Source organism: Gracilinanus agilis, chromosome 2 (assembly GCF_016433145.1).
Source record: "Gracilinanus agilis isolate LMUSP501 chromosome 2, AgileGrace, whole genome shotgun sequence".
Lineage (NCBI taxonomy): Eukaryota > Metazoa > Chordata > Mammalia > Didelphimorphia > Didelphidae > Gracilinanus > Gracilinanus agilis.
In genome coordinates, this window is record NC_058131.1 from 449,378,179 (window position 1) to 449,394,870 (window position 16,692).

Consider the following 16,692-nt stretch of genomic DNA (forward strand, 5'->3'; position numbering starts at 1 on the left):
GGAAACAAATAAAGTGAACACAGAATAATATACTTGTCAGATCTTTGGGAAAGGAAAGACTTTAAAACCAAGCAAGAGTTAGAGAAAATTACAAAATGTAAATTAAATGGTTTTGATTATATTAAACTAAAAAGCTTTTGTACAAACAAAAACAATGTAGTCAAAATCAGAAGGGAAACAACAAATTGGGAAAAAATCTTTATAACGAAAAACTCTGACAGGGGTCTAATTACTCAAATATTCAAGGAGTTAAATCAATTGTATAAAAAATCAAGCCATTCCCCAATTGATAAATGGGCAAGAGACATGAATAGGCAATTTTCAGGTAAAGAAATCAAGAGTATCAATAAGCACATGAGAAAGTGCTCTAAATCTCTAATAATTAGAGAAATGCAAATCAAAACAACTCTGAGGTATCACCTCACACCTAGCAGATTGGCTAAAATGAAAGAAGGGAAGAGTAATGAATGCTGGAGGGGATGTGGCAAAATTGAGACATTAATGCATTGCTGGTGGAGTTGTGAACTGATCTAACCATTCTGGATGGCAATTTGGAACTATGCTCAAAGGGCTATAAAAGACCGCCTGCCCTTTGATCCAGCCATACCATTGTTGGGTTTGTACCCCAAAGAGATCATACATAAACAGACTTGTATGAAAATATTTATAGCTGTGCTTTTTGTGGTGGCAAAAAAGTGGAAAAGGAGGGTATGCCCTTCAATCGGGGAATGGCTGAAGAAATTATGGTATATGTTTGTGATGGAATACTATTGTGGAATAACAAACTGGAGAAGCTCCAGGTGAACTGGAAAGACCTCCAAGAACTGATGCAGAGTGAAAGGAGCAGAGCCAGAAGAACATTGTACACAGAGACTGATACACTATGGTAAAATTGAATGTAATGGACTTCTGTACTAGCAGCAATGCAATTACATAGGACAGCTCTGAGGGATTTATGGTAAAGACGCTACCCACATCCAGAGGAAGGACTGCAGGAGAGGAAACATATAAGAAAAACAGCTGCTTGAATGCATGGGCTGGGGAGGACATGATTGAGGAGGTGGACTCGAAACTACCACACCATTGCAACTAACAACAATTTGGAAATAGGTCTTGATCAAGGACACATGATAAAACCAGTGGAAATGTGTGTCGGCCATGGGTGGGGGGTATGCGGGTGGTGAAGGGGAAAGTAGGAGCATGAATCATGTAACCATGTTAAAAACGAATATTAATAAATGTTTAAAATTTACAAAAAAAAGTGAGACAGAACATAAAAGTCCCATATCCCCCCCAAAATAAAATATTAAGGATAGATTCAGATCTACTAGCTCAATTTTTAAAATTAATAGAAGAGAGATCTTTAATTTGGTACTCAGAAGCTTTACCTTTTCAAATGACTTAGAAAGAATAAAGATAGAAGAACTAAGGAATGGATGAGTAGAATTCAGAACAGATAAGAAAAGAATGGAAAAAAAGGAGAATGATAAAAGAAATGGAAATATCTTAAAAAGAGGCACTATAAAGAATGTTAATTCAATTAAGAAGTCAAAGAAAGTAGAAAACAAAGATGTTTTTAAAAATATAAAATATCTGCATATGGAAAGGGAAGAATTAAGAGAGGGGTAATAAAAGAGATAAAAATAAAAATTAGACATGTAAGTTAAATCAAGCAATTCAGAAGAGGGCAATTAAAGGGAAGTTTGGTATGGAAGTCTGTGGGAATATAATAGTACCAAAGTATCGTACTCAAAATTAAAAAGGGACAAAGTAATGGCTTAAATGAGAGAATTAAAATAAAGACAAAAGACCTGTAAATGTCAAGTCTTTTTTAAAAAATTAATAATTGTGTTACAGAAATTACTTTCATTAATAAATAATAATTATTTCATTAAATCCTGATCATGATCTGCATATTAGGTAACAGGCAGTGGAAATAAGGGAATTCCAGATATTATTAACTCAGTTTCCTGAGACAGGTATGGAAGTTGAGGATGCCTTCAAGGAACTGGAATTCCGGCCAATTTAAACCTGGCAATATATTGACTGGGTTATTTCTGGACATAGTAATAAAATCAATACTTTAATGAATGATATTGGACAAATGGTTCCTTCCCTTCTCTAGCCATCAATTTCTTCACATGAGAGAATTTTCCCATTTTTTCTCCATGGTTTCCTCGCTCTAAAATTTTACAGTTATATGATTTTCTGAAAAAGATTTCATGACCTATAGAAGAACCAGATATTTACCATAAAATGTGTAATTCATTTTTTCTGAAATTTATAGTAGCTACATTAGATTTTTAATTTGCAAAGAACATAGGTATCCACTTTCTACTTAAGTTTGTAAAATTTATATAGGCTAGATTCAAAGGTTTTTTTGGAACTAGAAAGTATCAGAGAGATTATCAAATGCATCCACTCATTTTACAGAGGAAATAATTGAGCCCCAGATATATGGAAGTGACTCACCCAAGATAACACAGAGAGTAAGTCTGAGATGGTCTCTTCACTCCTGTTTCAAGATTTTTTCCACTATACCACACTGTCTCTGCTTGTCATTTATGATATATTAAACATTATTATAAGTTCTCCAGCAAACACTATATGCCTTCAGAGATAGCCAAGACTTTCTAGCAGAAGAATGGATAGGAAGTTTAAAAAACATGACTATAGAGCCCTTTCAGGTTAGCTCTGGCTAACACTATAAATCTCCCATTATTAGAAGACCAGCTATCTCAGTGCATATTGAACCAATATTCATGCCATGAAACTATGTAAGCTATATCCTTTGTCACTGTAATAAAATGCCCCTCAATAAACTTGTTTTCACAGGACACTTGCCCACTCATCTATCCCAAAGGGGTTGTGATCTTCATTGTTGAGTCTGATCTAAAAACAAGGATATCATTCTATTTTTGACACATTTAAAGTTCTCTAATGAATAAAGCTAACAAATTATGGCTTCTTAGACTGTCACTTAATTACTTCAGAAGGATGTTTTTTTTGTCTTTAAAATGAGACTCCTTGCTTTCTTTTTAACTACCTGGACCACAGAGGTCTGAGCAGGATTACAGATCAAAGATTACTGGCAACATAAAAAGCAGCTGTTGTTGATAAAAGGTAAATGAAGGACATCTGACCAAATTCCTTATGAGTTTCCTTGTCAAAGATTCAAAAGTCTATATTCCTTGTGACCTGGTCCCTCAGTACTGAATAGTCACCAAAGTTGTAGGCATTAACATTTCTCAAATTATATATCAATGGAAAAAAAGTAAGAAAGGAATTTTCCTTCTCAGGAGATTGTAACTAAAAGAAGTAAGAAATGGAATTGAAAAAGGATAATGCATAAGTAAATTGATCTAAGATACCTAGAGTATGCAGCAAGTTCCTCCACCCACCCATGAAGCAATGAGTGAGACTGAATTCTTGTTTATTTATTTGTTTGTTTTTAGTTTTGATCTAATCATTTTACATGATTAATTTTCTTTCCCTTCTCTCTTTCCTCCCCCCTCACAGCCAACAAGCAATTCCACTGGGTTGTACAAATGTTATCACTTGATACCTATTTCTATATATTTAAATGCTTTTAATAGCACTATCATCAAATTGAAAATTTTCTGAATGCTTTATCCCAAAATTCATCAGCATCTTTGTGAGGAACAATAGAAGATATGACTACAAAAGATTGTATGGAAAATGACCCAGAACATGAAGCTTCACAAAGATCAAGTACAATCTTGAAGGCTTCTTAAAAATAACTTATAGCAGAAAGAGATCTGGATTTGGAATCAGATAAGACAGATATGTGTTAACACTTAAAAAATCTAAGATCCTCTATAAATACCTAGTAAAGCCTTAAAAAGCTAACAATCATAAAGTAACAACAATTAAAACAATGATAAATCACTGTTTTTTCTCTTTTTATGGCTTTTAAAAAATATACTAAGGGAATATGGGGGGAAAAAAGAATGCTAGAATGCCACAAAAGCTCTCAGCAGAGACAATCCTCATTAGGTGAAAAGCAGAGTTCCTCAGACCCAATGCAGGAACCAGGGCCAGATCAGCAACCAGCACTCAATAAAAGTCCGATTCAATGCTCCCCATTCTCCAGGGTCTAGGAAAAGGCCTGGGAAGCTAGGTCACAATGTAGGAGACAGAACCAGAGTAGGTCTCAGCTCAGGAACTACCCATAGACTCCACTGGAAATGGGGCCAGACCAACACCCTGGAAATTCATGCCTTACCCCACATCCAGGTAACCCATGACTAAACTAAAGCCCAGACAGGGCAGAGAGAACAATAACATAAGTCAAGGCTATATCTAGTTTATACATGAAGGTTTTATTTTTGCTAAGGACCTTGGGGTATATGTCTAACAGTAGAATATTTGGGTCAGATATTTTAGCCACTTCATTTGCATAATTCCAAATTCCTTTCCCTAATGGTTGATTTACTCACAGCTCCACCAATGCATCAGGGTCCCTCCCTTTCTATTTCTCCTCCATCATCGACTATCAAATCTTTTGTCATTTTTGCCAATTTCCTAATTATACAGACAAATCTCAGGACTGTTTTTACTCACATGTTTCTTCTTATTAGTTATCTGGAGTATCAAAAAAATTTTTTGAGAATAATTTGTTCATATCCTTTTGAACACTTTTGGTCATTTACTTCTGTTAATTCTTTATAAAAACAGATACTAAAACCTTATTAGAGATAATATGACAGGTGGATTTTTCCTAGTTGATGATTTATTGTATAAATTTGAATACATTATTTTTTGTTTGTACAAAATCTTTTCCATTACTACCTTTAGCAAAGTTGAAGGCTACAAAATAAATTAGTTGTATTTTATATTAATAACAAGAAAATACAAGGCAACTCTTATTCAAAATTACTATGACAGGGGCAGCTGGGTAGCTCAGTGGAGTGAGAGTCAGGCCTAGAGATGGGAGGTCCTAGGTTCAAACCCGGCCTCAGCCATTTCCCAGCTGTGTGACCCTGGGCAAGTCACTTGACCCCCATTGCCCACCCTTACCAATCTTCCACCTATGAGACAATACACCGAAGTACAAGGGTTTAAAAAACAAACAAACAAACAAAAAATTACTATGACAAGCATAAAAATGTTAGGAATCTATCAACTAAAATACATTAAATACTTGAATAGATTCAACTATAATTTGATACCTAAAGAAATAAAGAACAAATTAAATAACTGGAGGTATATTCAGGGATCATGTCTGGGCCATGCCAAAATAATTAAAAACAAAATACTACTAAAATTAACTTATGCATTTAGTGCTTCAATAAACAAATAACCATAAAAACACTTTATAAAGTTAGAAAAGGTAGAAATGAAAGAAGAGTAACCTTTTTAGACTTCAAATTATGTTGTAAAGTAGCAATCATCAAAAGTATTTGCTGCTGATTTTAAAATAGAAAAAGTCAATTGGTGGAATAGAGTTAAAAAGGGAGAGCAGAAATAATGCAATTTGAAAACCCAAAATTCAATAAACTCCCAAATATAAATTACTTATAAAATAATTGCTTGTTTTATAAAAACCTTAAGAACAATTGAAAACATCTTGCCAGAAATTCTTAGACCAACATTCAATGACATTCTCCACAGGAACTTCAAAATAGATAAGTGCCTGGAATATTACAGCTCATGCCATTAAATAAATAGAAGAGAAGCAGATCAGAGAACTTTTTTACCTGGGGATAGGAGATGAATTCTCAACCAAGTAATGGCCAGGAGAAATTTGAACAAAAAATAGTAAAACAAAATTATAAGATTAAAGTTATAAGAAAAGTTAAATAGTATCAGAACTATCAGAAATACCTGACCTGGAGAGAAAAGGTAGAAAAGATATAGTCTAAGAAATGTCAACATCTAAAATTATAAACAAAAAAGAAAGTGCCTTGGTATCAGATTTTGACAAATCATGAATTAAAACTGCCAAGATTTATAAGAAGCAAAAGGCAGAACCATTAATTCAAAATGTATTTATTAAACTATGTGCTATGCAGTGTGCTAACTTCTGGGAATACAAAGAAAGTGAAAATAGAATGAATCTACTAGACTGTCATCTTAAAAGGAAACACAGTATGACACAGGATGTAGCAGTTTCCAACCAAAATGAAAGGAGAACTTGGAATATGACATCCCGAAAGATACAATTAAAAATAATTTACTCAGTAAAATTTAATATAATTCTAGAGGAGGAAATGTACATGTAATGAAATAGAGAAGTTACAAGCATTCTTCATGAAAGACATAATTCATTCTTCCACTTTCCATTTTATAGATACGTCCATCTCATTTACATTCAAAGTTGTGATTATTGTGTTTTTCCTCCATCATATCCTCATATCTTACCCTATTCCTCAACTCTTTATCAAGAAAGAGAAGATAGAAGATGGAAAAAAAGAAAAGTGTTTTTCAAACCTCAATCTATTTCAGAAAGCAGCAGTAAAATGAAACCATCTAATAGAGGTTAAAGAATAGAGAAGCTAATAAATTGAACACACTAGACAAGAATTAGAAATGATGGAACTCAAAAACTAAAATAAAACTATAAATAAGTTCTACATAGAAAAGAACTCTCAATTTGTTTTAAAAAATACAGGAAACAGAATTAATCAGACAGAAATTAGGTTTGGAACAAAAAACATAACATCCCAAAATTCATTCTAAATGTAGACATACTTTTGACCTTAAATATCATGCTATTAAACATCTGAAGAGAAACAAATCATATAACTTCCATAGGTATAGGTAGGAGTTATGTTCCTAATCAAACAAGAGATAAACACAATTTCAAAAGACAAAATAAATGTCAAGGTGCTTACCATTTAATATAAGAGATGGAATGAAAATGATTATATAACAAGATAATATATACCATATGTATTATACAATATGTAATTATTTATGTATTATATCTAATAAATGGGCAGGGAAGTCTCAGAGAAAGTACTAAAATTAAGGAAGACTGGAAAATGTTGCTTACAGGAGGTAGCACTTTAGATAATACTTGAAGCCGGAAAAGCTATGAGTTGGAGATGAGGAGAGAACATTCCAGTCAAAATACTGATTTGGAAAATGTCTTATGTGAGGAATAGAAAGAATGCCAATATCAATGCATCATGGAATATAAAGTATAGGATGGTCATGAAAGACGTTGAAAGCCAAATAGAGGAATTCATATTTTGATTTAGGAAGTAATAATGATTCCACTGAAATTTACTATAAAGGGGAGTGATAAAGTCAAAACTGTGCTTTAGAAATAGCCTAAGTATATGGTAATAGGGTCCTGCACTAGAATAGCAACAATGTTAGAAGAGAGAAGTAGGTATATGTAAGAAATATTATAAAGGTAAAAACAATAGGACTTGACCACTGCTTGAATATGGACAGTTGAAGCATGAGAGAGAGAGTGAGTCATTGGGGAAAATATCTATATTGGTGAACCTGGAAGATTGAGAGGTTGATGGTATCATTGAAAGTAATTGGAAAATTTGGAAGACAAAAGGGTTTTGGGGAAAAGATGATGAATTTGAGACATATGGTACTGAAGAGTTAATTCTTTTTTATACATCATGACCTCTAATCCATTGGCCTTTCAGCTCTCTCTAAGCTACTAGACATTCTCTCCTCTTTCCCCAATATTATCCTATATTAATTAAGAGAAAATTTGTATTTCTAAACATATATATGAAAAAGGAAAGAACAGATCAAGCCAATGAAAATGCAAGTAAAAGGGGCAGCTGGGTGGCTAAGTGGATTGAGAGCCAGGCCTAGAGATGGGAGGTGCTAGGTTCAAATCTAGCCTCAGACACTTCCTAGCTGTGTAACCATGAACAAGTCACTTAACCCCCATTGCCTAGCCCTTATTGGCTCCAAGATGGAAGGTAAGGGTTTAACAAGAAAAAAAGAAGAAGAAAGAAAAGAAAGGAAGAAAAAAAGAAAATGCAAGTAAAAATAAAACTTGAGAAGTAAAAGAACAAAAAAAATCTTAAAAATCAGAGGAATAAAATTTAAAAATACAATTGATTTGTTAAATAAAGGTAAATTTGTTTTTTTTAATAATAAAATAGGGTAACAATTAGCTCATTTGGTTGAGAAAAGACAGACAAACCAACTTACCAACTCAAAAGTGAGAAGGGAGAAATTACAATAAATAAATAATAAAAGAAATTTTTGCACTTTATATAATATAGCATAATTCTATGCTAACCAAACTGATAATGAAATGAAAAAGGCCAATATTTATAAAATTCCCAGATTAACAGACAAAAGAATAATTTAAAATACTCTATCTCAGGAAAAGAAATTGAACTCCAAAATTAAAATAAAAAGAAACTACTATAGCAGGAAATGGGAACATATCAATTTAAAAGCAAATGCTATTATGCACTCAGAGAATAAATAACTACATTATTGCGTCAATTGTTTGCAAACATAGTGAAAAAAATTCTAACAAATGGCATTTTTAGACAAATGATCTTGATACTCAAGCCTAAATAAGTAGAGAAAGAAAATGAGACTAATATCTCTAATGAATATCAATGAAAAAAACATTGAAGACTAAATTTAAAAAGATCACAGGAATAATTTTTTAAATTTTATATATGATATTACCAGGTTGGATTTATGTCATAAATGTAAGACTGGTTGAACATATAGAAAATTATAAATTTAATGGACCACATTAATAACAAAAAATAAAAACGATTATAGTATTAGATACATAAAACATTTTCACAAAATACATATTTATTCAGCATGGAAACATTAATATTGTAAGAATAAGTGAACATTTTTAAATATAGTGCACATTATCAATTAAAAACCAAGAATTATATTATTGGTGTTATTTTTTTTAATGGAGAGAAGATGGAAGTATTTCCAGTAAATTCAAAGATAAATCAAGGGTGCCCACTATCACTACTGTTATTTGATATTATTCTAGAAATGGTAGGTACTGCAGTCAGTTTTGTAAATTGAGGGAATAGACATCAAAAAACATGAAATGGAATTATTTTTATTGAAGATAATATAATAATTTGCTTAGAGAATAACTAAAATTATTTGAAAAATTAATAACTTCATTTAAAGAATAGGATATAAAATAAATCCCTAAATCATTAACCTCTGTGTATTACAAAGAAAACTCAGCAGGAAGTATTAAAAAAATTCTATTCAGAAAAACTGCAGGGCATATAAAATATCTGGGAATCAAATCACCAAGATATCTATAAATGCAACTGACAAAGCATTTTTTTTTTAAGAAATAAGTGTAAATTAAGATCCTGTGGGACCACATAAATGGTTGAACAACAGGTCACTCTTGCTCAGAATTGGTTAGACCAGGAAAGGAACTTAGAAGTCACCTAGTTCAATTCTGGCATTTTGTATTTAGAATATTTTTCCATGGTTACACGATTCATGATTACTCCCCTCCTTCCTCCCTCCCCCCACAGCTGACAAGTAATTCCACTGGGTTATGCATGTATCATTGTTCAAAACCTATTTTCATGTTATTCCTATTTTCAATATAGTGATCTTTTAACATCAAAACCCTAATCACATCCCCATCTAACCATGTGATCGATCATATGTTTTTCTTCTGCATTTCTGCTCCCACATTTCTTTCTCTGGATATGGATAGCGTTCTTCCTTGTAAGTTCCTCTGGATTGTCCTGGGTCATTGCATTTTTGCTGGTAGAGAAGTCCATTACATTCCATTGTGCCATAATGTATCAGTCTCTATGTTCTCCTGGTTCTGCTCCTTTCACTCTGCATCAATTCCTGGAGTTCTTTCCAGTTCACATGTAATTCCTCCAGTTCATTATTCCTTTCAGCACAATTGTATTCCATCACCATCAGATACCACAATTTGTTCAGCCATTCTCCAATTGATGGACACCCCCACGTTTTCCAATTTTTTGACACCACAAAGAGCATGGCTATGAATATCTTTGTACAAGTCCTTTTCTTTATTATTTCTTTGGGGTACAAACCCACAAGTGGTACGGCAAGGTCAAAGGGTAAACATTCTTTAAAAGCCCTTTGCACATAGTTCCAAATTGCCCTCCAGAATGGTTGAACCAATTCACAACTCCACCAGCACTGTGGAGTTGTTGGGTGTTTCTACCTCTCTCAATTTTGCCACATTCCCTCCAAAATTTATCATGTTCCTTTGCTGCCATTTTGGCAAGTCTCCTAGGTGTAAAGTGGCGTCTCAGAGTTGTTTTTATTTACATTTCTCTAATCAGGAGGGAACAAAGCATTTTTTACAGAAATGAATGAAAACAAAAATGCTTATGATTTACAGATTTAGTGCCTAAACCATGACAAATCCTGCTGGGAAAACTGAAAGTAATTACTGTGAATAAGTTGAAACCAGCAATTTTTATCACATAACCAAATAAGCTCCAAATGATAATACAGTCAAAGTATTAAAAAAAAACCATACACAAATTCGAGAAAGGAAGATGATACTTTTTATACATGTGTATAGAGGGAGAAATCTTGATGGAACAAAAGATCAAGATGGTCATAAAAGATAAGATAGAAAAACTTTTGTACAAGGAAAATCGAGGTATTTAGAATTTGAAGAAAAATAATTAATTTGAAAAGAATCTCTGTAGAAAATACCTCTGGGACATGTCTGATATTTAATACATATATGAAGAATTAAACAAATAGATAAAAATGTCTATTCCCCCAACATAGTGTCAAGATATTTAAAAATATATATCCAAACTATTCAACAATAATTTGAGAAATTATTCAAATCAGTAGTAGTAAGAGAAACAAAAGCTATTAAAATTCTGAGATTCCATCTTAAACCCATCATATTAGGAAAGAGGATAAAAGAAAGAAATGAAATTTTATAAAGGAGCTGTGTGAAGCTGGGTATAATTATAAAGTGGTGGTAGAATTCTTAACTGACCCAAACATTCTGGAAAACAATTTGAAATTAAACCTAAAAAGTTACTAAACTTTACACAACTTTTCACTTCAGACATGCCACTATAAGGAATATGCTTCTAAGAAGTTAAAATAACAGAGAAAGGACCCATATATACAAACAGATATAAGAGTAGTTCATGTTATAGCAAAAAAACCTGAAAACAAAATAGATGCCTAATAATTGGGACTGACTGAAGAAATTATCATATGAATACAAAGAGATATTTTATTAAGCTAAATAAAATGGGGAAAGAGATAGATTCAAAGAAAACCAGAAGACTTTCATGAATTGACATAGAGTTGTGACCAGAAGCAGAAACACTTTGTACAATGACTATATTATTATAAAGGAAAACAATTTTGAAATACTAAAGTATTCTGGCAATGCAAAGATCAGACATCAGATGACCTATAAGGATGCATGCTTTTTCACTCCCCAATGGAGTGAATATATGGGCTAGGGACATGAATAGGCAATTTTCAGATAAAGAAATCAAAACTATCAATAAGCACAGGAAAAAGTGTTCTAAATCTCTTATAGAGAAAAGCAAATCAAAACAAGTCACACCCAGCCGATTGGTTAATATGATAGCAAAGGAAAGTAATATATGTTGGAAGGGATGTGGCAAAATTGGGACATTAATGCACTACTGGTGGAGTTGTGAATTGATCCAACCATTCTGGAAGGCAATTTGGAACCATGCTCAAAGGGCTTTAAAAGACTGCCTGCCCTCTGACCCAGCCATACCACTGCTGGGTTTATACTCCCAAAGAGATAATAAGGAAAAATACTTGTACAGAAATATTTATAGCCGTGCTCTTTGTGTTGGCAAAAAATTGAAAAATGAGGGGATGCCCTTCGATTGGATAATGGCTGAACAAATTGTGATATCTGATGGTGATGGAATACCATTGTGCTGAAAGGAAAAATGAACTGGAGGAATTCCATGTGAACTGGAAAGATCTCCAAGAATTGATGCAGGGCAAAAAGCAGAACCAGAAGAATCTTATACACAGAGACTGATACACTGTGGCACAATCAAATGTAATGGGCTTCTCTACTAGCAGCAATGCAATGATCCAGGACAATTCTGAGGGACTAATGAGAAAAAAACACTATCCACATCCAGAGAAAGAACTGTGGGACTAGAATCACAGAAGGGAAACAATTGCTTGATCACATGGTTAGATGGGGATATGATTGGGGATGTAGACTCTTAACGATCACCCCAGGGCAAACACTAATAATATGGAAATAGGTCTTGATCAATGACACATATAAAACCCAGTGGAATTGCTCATTGGCTTCGGGAGGCGGGTAGGGAAAGAACATGATTCATGCAACTATGGGAAAATATTCTTAATTAATTAATTGAACCATTTAAAAAAAAGAATGCATGCTTTTAAACTCTTAGTAAAGAGGTAATGAATTAAAAGTACAGAAGGAAATAAAAAATGTGTGGACTCATACAAAGTGTTTATTGTTGTATTGCCAACTCTACTTATTTCTTACTATATAGGACTTCCAAAGGCGGTGGGGAAAAGAAGAGTTTTTGAGAGTTTGTACATGTACAATTTGAGAGTCGTGTACAATCTTCACTTTCCTCATGAATCAAAATTGTCATGTTACTTAAATTCATAAAAAGGAAACTTTAATTTACTAAACAAAATTAATAATGGCATTAGATAAGCTACAGTTTTGTCAGAATTCCTGCCACAAAAAATCAATGAAATTTAAACATTAAAAACTAAACTCTTTTTTTATTCACTTCATTAAAAGTGTGCAAGCTAACCATGATTCCTATAGTACTGTCAAATATACAGGGGGCTTCTTATTTCATGACTTTCTTTTTTCTTTAGTAAGGTCTGCCTTGTGGAAACAGGTGATGACAGCAGAACTATTTTGTGTTATTTTAGCAGTCACTAGCCTTACTAGTATTTTTCACCACTCCCACTTGCTGGCAGTATATCATGGCAAAGTTTCAACAGAAATCCTCTATGAGCTACGCACTAACTGGGAAATGTCAACATGTAAAGCCACGTCTAGAATTAACCTGTTTTTAACAAGGGCACACTCCCACACCCTTCCTTCACTTTCAAACTTAATTATACCAGCAGGGGGTTGGAGGGTGGGGAACATAGGAAAAACTATAATAAAAAGGGAGAACAATCGCATAACATTCATCAAGAGCATTTTACCAGGGCTCAGAAAATAATACTGTTGATCTTTTCAAGAAGCAAGTCCTTCTAATTAAAAATCATATTGAGCATCCAAATGTGAACAATAATTCCTTTAGATTGTGAGAATCGTATCTTTTGATGCATATGATATCCATTTCTCTGAAGCAGGATTTGAAGAGAGCTTTGAGGTTCCTGACATCATAACACTCTCAAGCATTTTCCTAGGTGGTAACCATATCAATTATCCTCTAAAAGGAAGAGGTCAGATTTTCAGTTCAAAATAAACTCACATGTAGAGGATTCTCGCAGACTAAGCATATGCATTTTTCACTGACAAATTTAGAAGTCACCACAAATGTAATCATAAGTGCCTCTCCCTCTATCTAACTATATCAATGTAGTTAGAGCAGTATAAAATATTTTCAGAGTTTTTGAATGGATATGAATAATGCACCAAGGAGACAGTGGCATTTCACCACTTCATGCTATCTTCTTAAAAGACGTATCACAAACAGTGGCACCCATGATGCTTTTGTTGATCTCTTTGACCTGCTATAAAGAAGTTACAAGATAGAAATCCATATTTTTTTAACTTAGAGCAGGGAAACACTCATGCTTTATATAAAAGCTAAATAATGAAAGATGTAAAATTAGAGGACAGAAAGAGGTTATGGTATGAAGACTATCCATTTCCTCATTTGTAAAGTAGAGATAATAATATTAGTACTGCCAACTCCACAGGGTTGTTCTAAGAAAGATGTTCTATAAACCACATGAGTTTTATTACTATAAAATGCTATTCAAGTATGCTTGAACCTCAGAGTTGTGCATAAGCTGTAGGAAGACATTTCATAAACCATATCAGAGACCCATATAGCAGCAGTTTTTGTAATGATGGGTTTAAGAATAAATTATAACATTTTCCAATAAGGAAACAAGTATTTATTTTTTAATTATGTATATTCTCAAAATACCAGAGCAAAACAAATCATACAAGGAATGACCCTCTTATACCACCATGTAAAATTCACAAATATGTTTTTATCTATAGTGTACCTTTAAGGTATGAAATAATTAAAAACTAGTATACAAGTATTACAGCATAGCATAATGAAACAGGAAACAAATTTGACCTATTACAGGGAAGCACTTTATACTACTTTTTGTGATTGATACCCAACAATACATTGTACTATTTACCAGTACAGAAAATCATTTAAAAATAATTTCTAAATCTATATTCAATTAAATAAGCAAAGAATTTGAGGGAGTACCAAAATCTGAAGAGGTAAAAATTTAAAATCCTGGGGTTATTGAAAATCCCCATCTTATTAAAATTCCAGAATTCATACTTAATGATGAAAGAAACAAAAAACAATCTAATTATCTCAAATAATTTTAAAAGAGATACGTATACTTACTCTGGAATTACAAAAAGCACTTTTTGAGTATGGTGGCATGAATCCAACTAGAAGACAAATTATGCTAAGACTTATAATTCAAAAATCTATTATTGCCATGTATGATCGGTTTTTGACAGGATGCATAAAAACATTTCACAACCTTCCTGAAAAAGCACAGGTGGTAGAAGATAACATGGTAAGAACTTTCAGAAAAAAGTTAGAGCTATCAAGCAATAACTTGTATGTACAGGTGCTATACACCACCTCAGCAGAAATAAGTGAGCTATTGAAGATTTAAAGAAAGGAATTGAAAGATTACATCAATATCTACAGTAGCTGGCAAACACAGTAGAGCACTTGAATACTATATTGCCCATTTAAAAGCAACAAAAAGAAACATACAGAAAGGAAGCTGGACTTTTAAAAATGTATATAAAAAATTCTAGACTCAATCAGCAATTGAAAATGAAGTAAAAAAAGTTAAGGGAGTCAAAGCAGAAAAATAAAATAATCCAACATGAATAAAAAACTTAACTCCAGAGACTTGGTAAGTAAAGAAACCAGAGGTCACAGAGAATCTTTGAAAAAGAAATGTATGGAATACTTTTGGTCATCTGTACAAAACGTCTACCACAATGAAAATGTAGATTGGATCAAACAAGAAACAAAAATGGCAGAACTGTTAAGCTACAGAGGGAAAGAAGATAACTAAAACTTTTACTCCTTTACAAAACTGAGAAGTGGTGGGTTTTACTCCTTTACAAAACTGAATAACTGATTTACATGCTTCAGAACAGCACTTGAATTACATGAAAAGAACTTTAGCAGCATGTTTTCAGAGGAGGCAAGACTGATTCTATCTGTCTTAATAAAGACTCTGGTGGTTGTTGTCTACCAACCTCCAAGACACTCTCCTTCATTCTTCAGTGAGTTCAGGGCTTGGTTCATAATCTTTCCCTCCTTCCCAGCTCCTCTCCTCATACTAAGGAACTTCAGTATGCATATTGATACTATTTCAAACACTATTAACTTTCCAATTTTTCTACTTACTCAATTCTAATCTATACACAGATCAAATGAAATAATATATACAGTATTTTACGAACTTCGAATTGCTACATAAATGCTAGTTATTGTTATTATTGTATTGCCCACCTATATATTCCTTTTATAATGACAATAACCCACTTTCTTCACTCCTACTTATGAAGTGCTTGAAAAAAGCTGGAGAATTACTGGGTTTATATCTCAAAGATAATTTTTAACAGGGAAAAGGACTTATTTGTACAAAAACATTTATTGTAGCTCTTTTTGTGGTAGCAAAGGATTAGAGATTGAGGAGTTGTCATTCAATTGAATTGAATGGCTGAATATTGGAGAATAAGGCATAGAATTGTGATGGAATACTATTATGCTATAAGAAATGACAAGCAAGATGATTTCAGAAAATCTGGGGGAAAACTTACTTAAATAAATGCAAAGTGAAGTGAGCAGAACCAGAAAAATAATGTACTCAATGACAGCAATATTTTTAAATGAACAACTGTGAATAAACTAATTAATCTCAGAAATGTAGTGATCCAAGACAATCACAGAGACTCACAATGAAAGTGCCATTTGCCCTCTGAGAAAGAATTGATAGAATCTGAATGCAGACTAAAACATACTATATTTCATTTTCCTTCTTTTTTTCATTTGAGATTTCCTCTAGCAATAATATGGAAAATAGAAAAATACAAGGGGGTGGGGGTCAAGATGGCAGTTTAGAAGCAGCAAAAGTCGATTTCCTCTGTGAAATCCCTTCCACACCAATCAAAAACAAAGCACTTCGAGGGGGACAGAAAACAAAATCCATCAAGAAAACATAGCTGAGGGCCCTTCCTGCTCAATTCAACTAAAAAGGTATGTAGAGAAGGTTGAATTCTTGGGTTTAAGTGAAAGAAAGAAGGAAGGTCCTAGGGCCCTTCCCCCACCTACTATGCTGAGACTTGGATAATTGGTGTGATCTCAGGACTAGGACTCCAATTGGGATGGAGTGCCTTGCAACCACAACAACATGAAGCTCAGGGCTCTCCACAGCTGGTGAGGATGCAGTGGAGGAGAGAAGCAGAGAAGAGGGCAG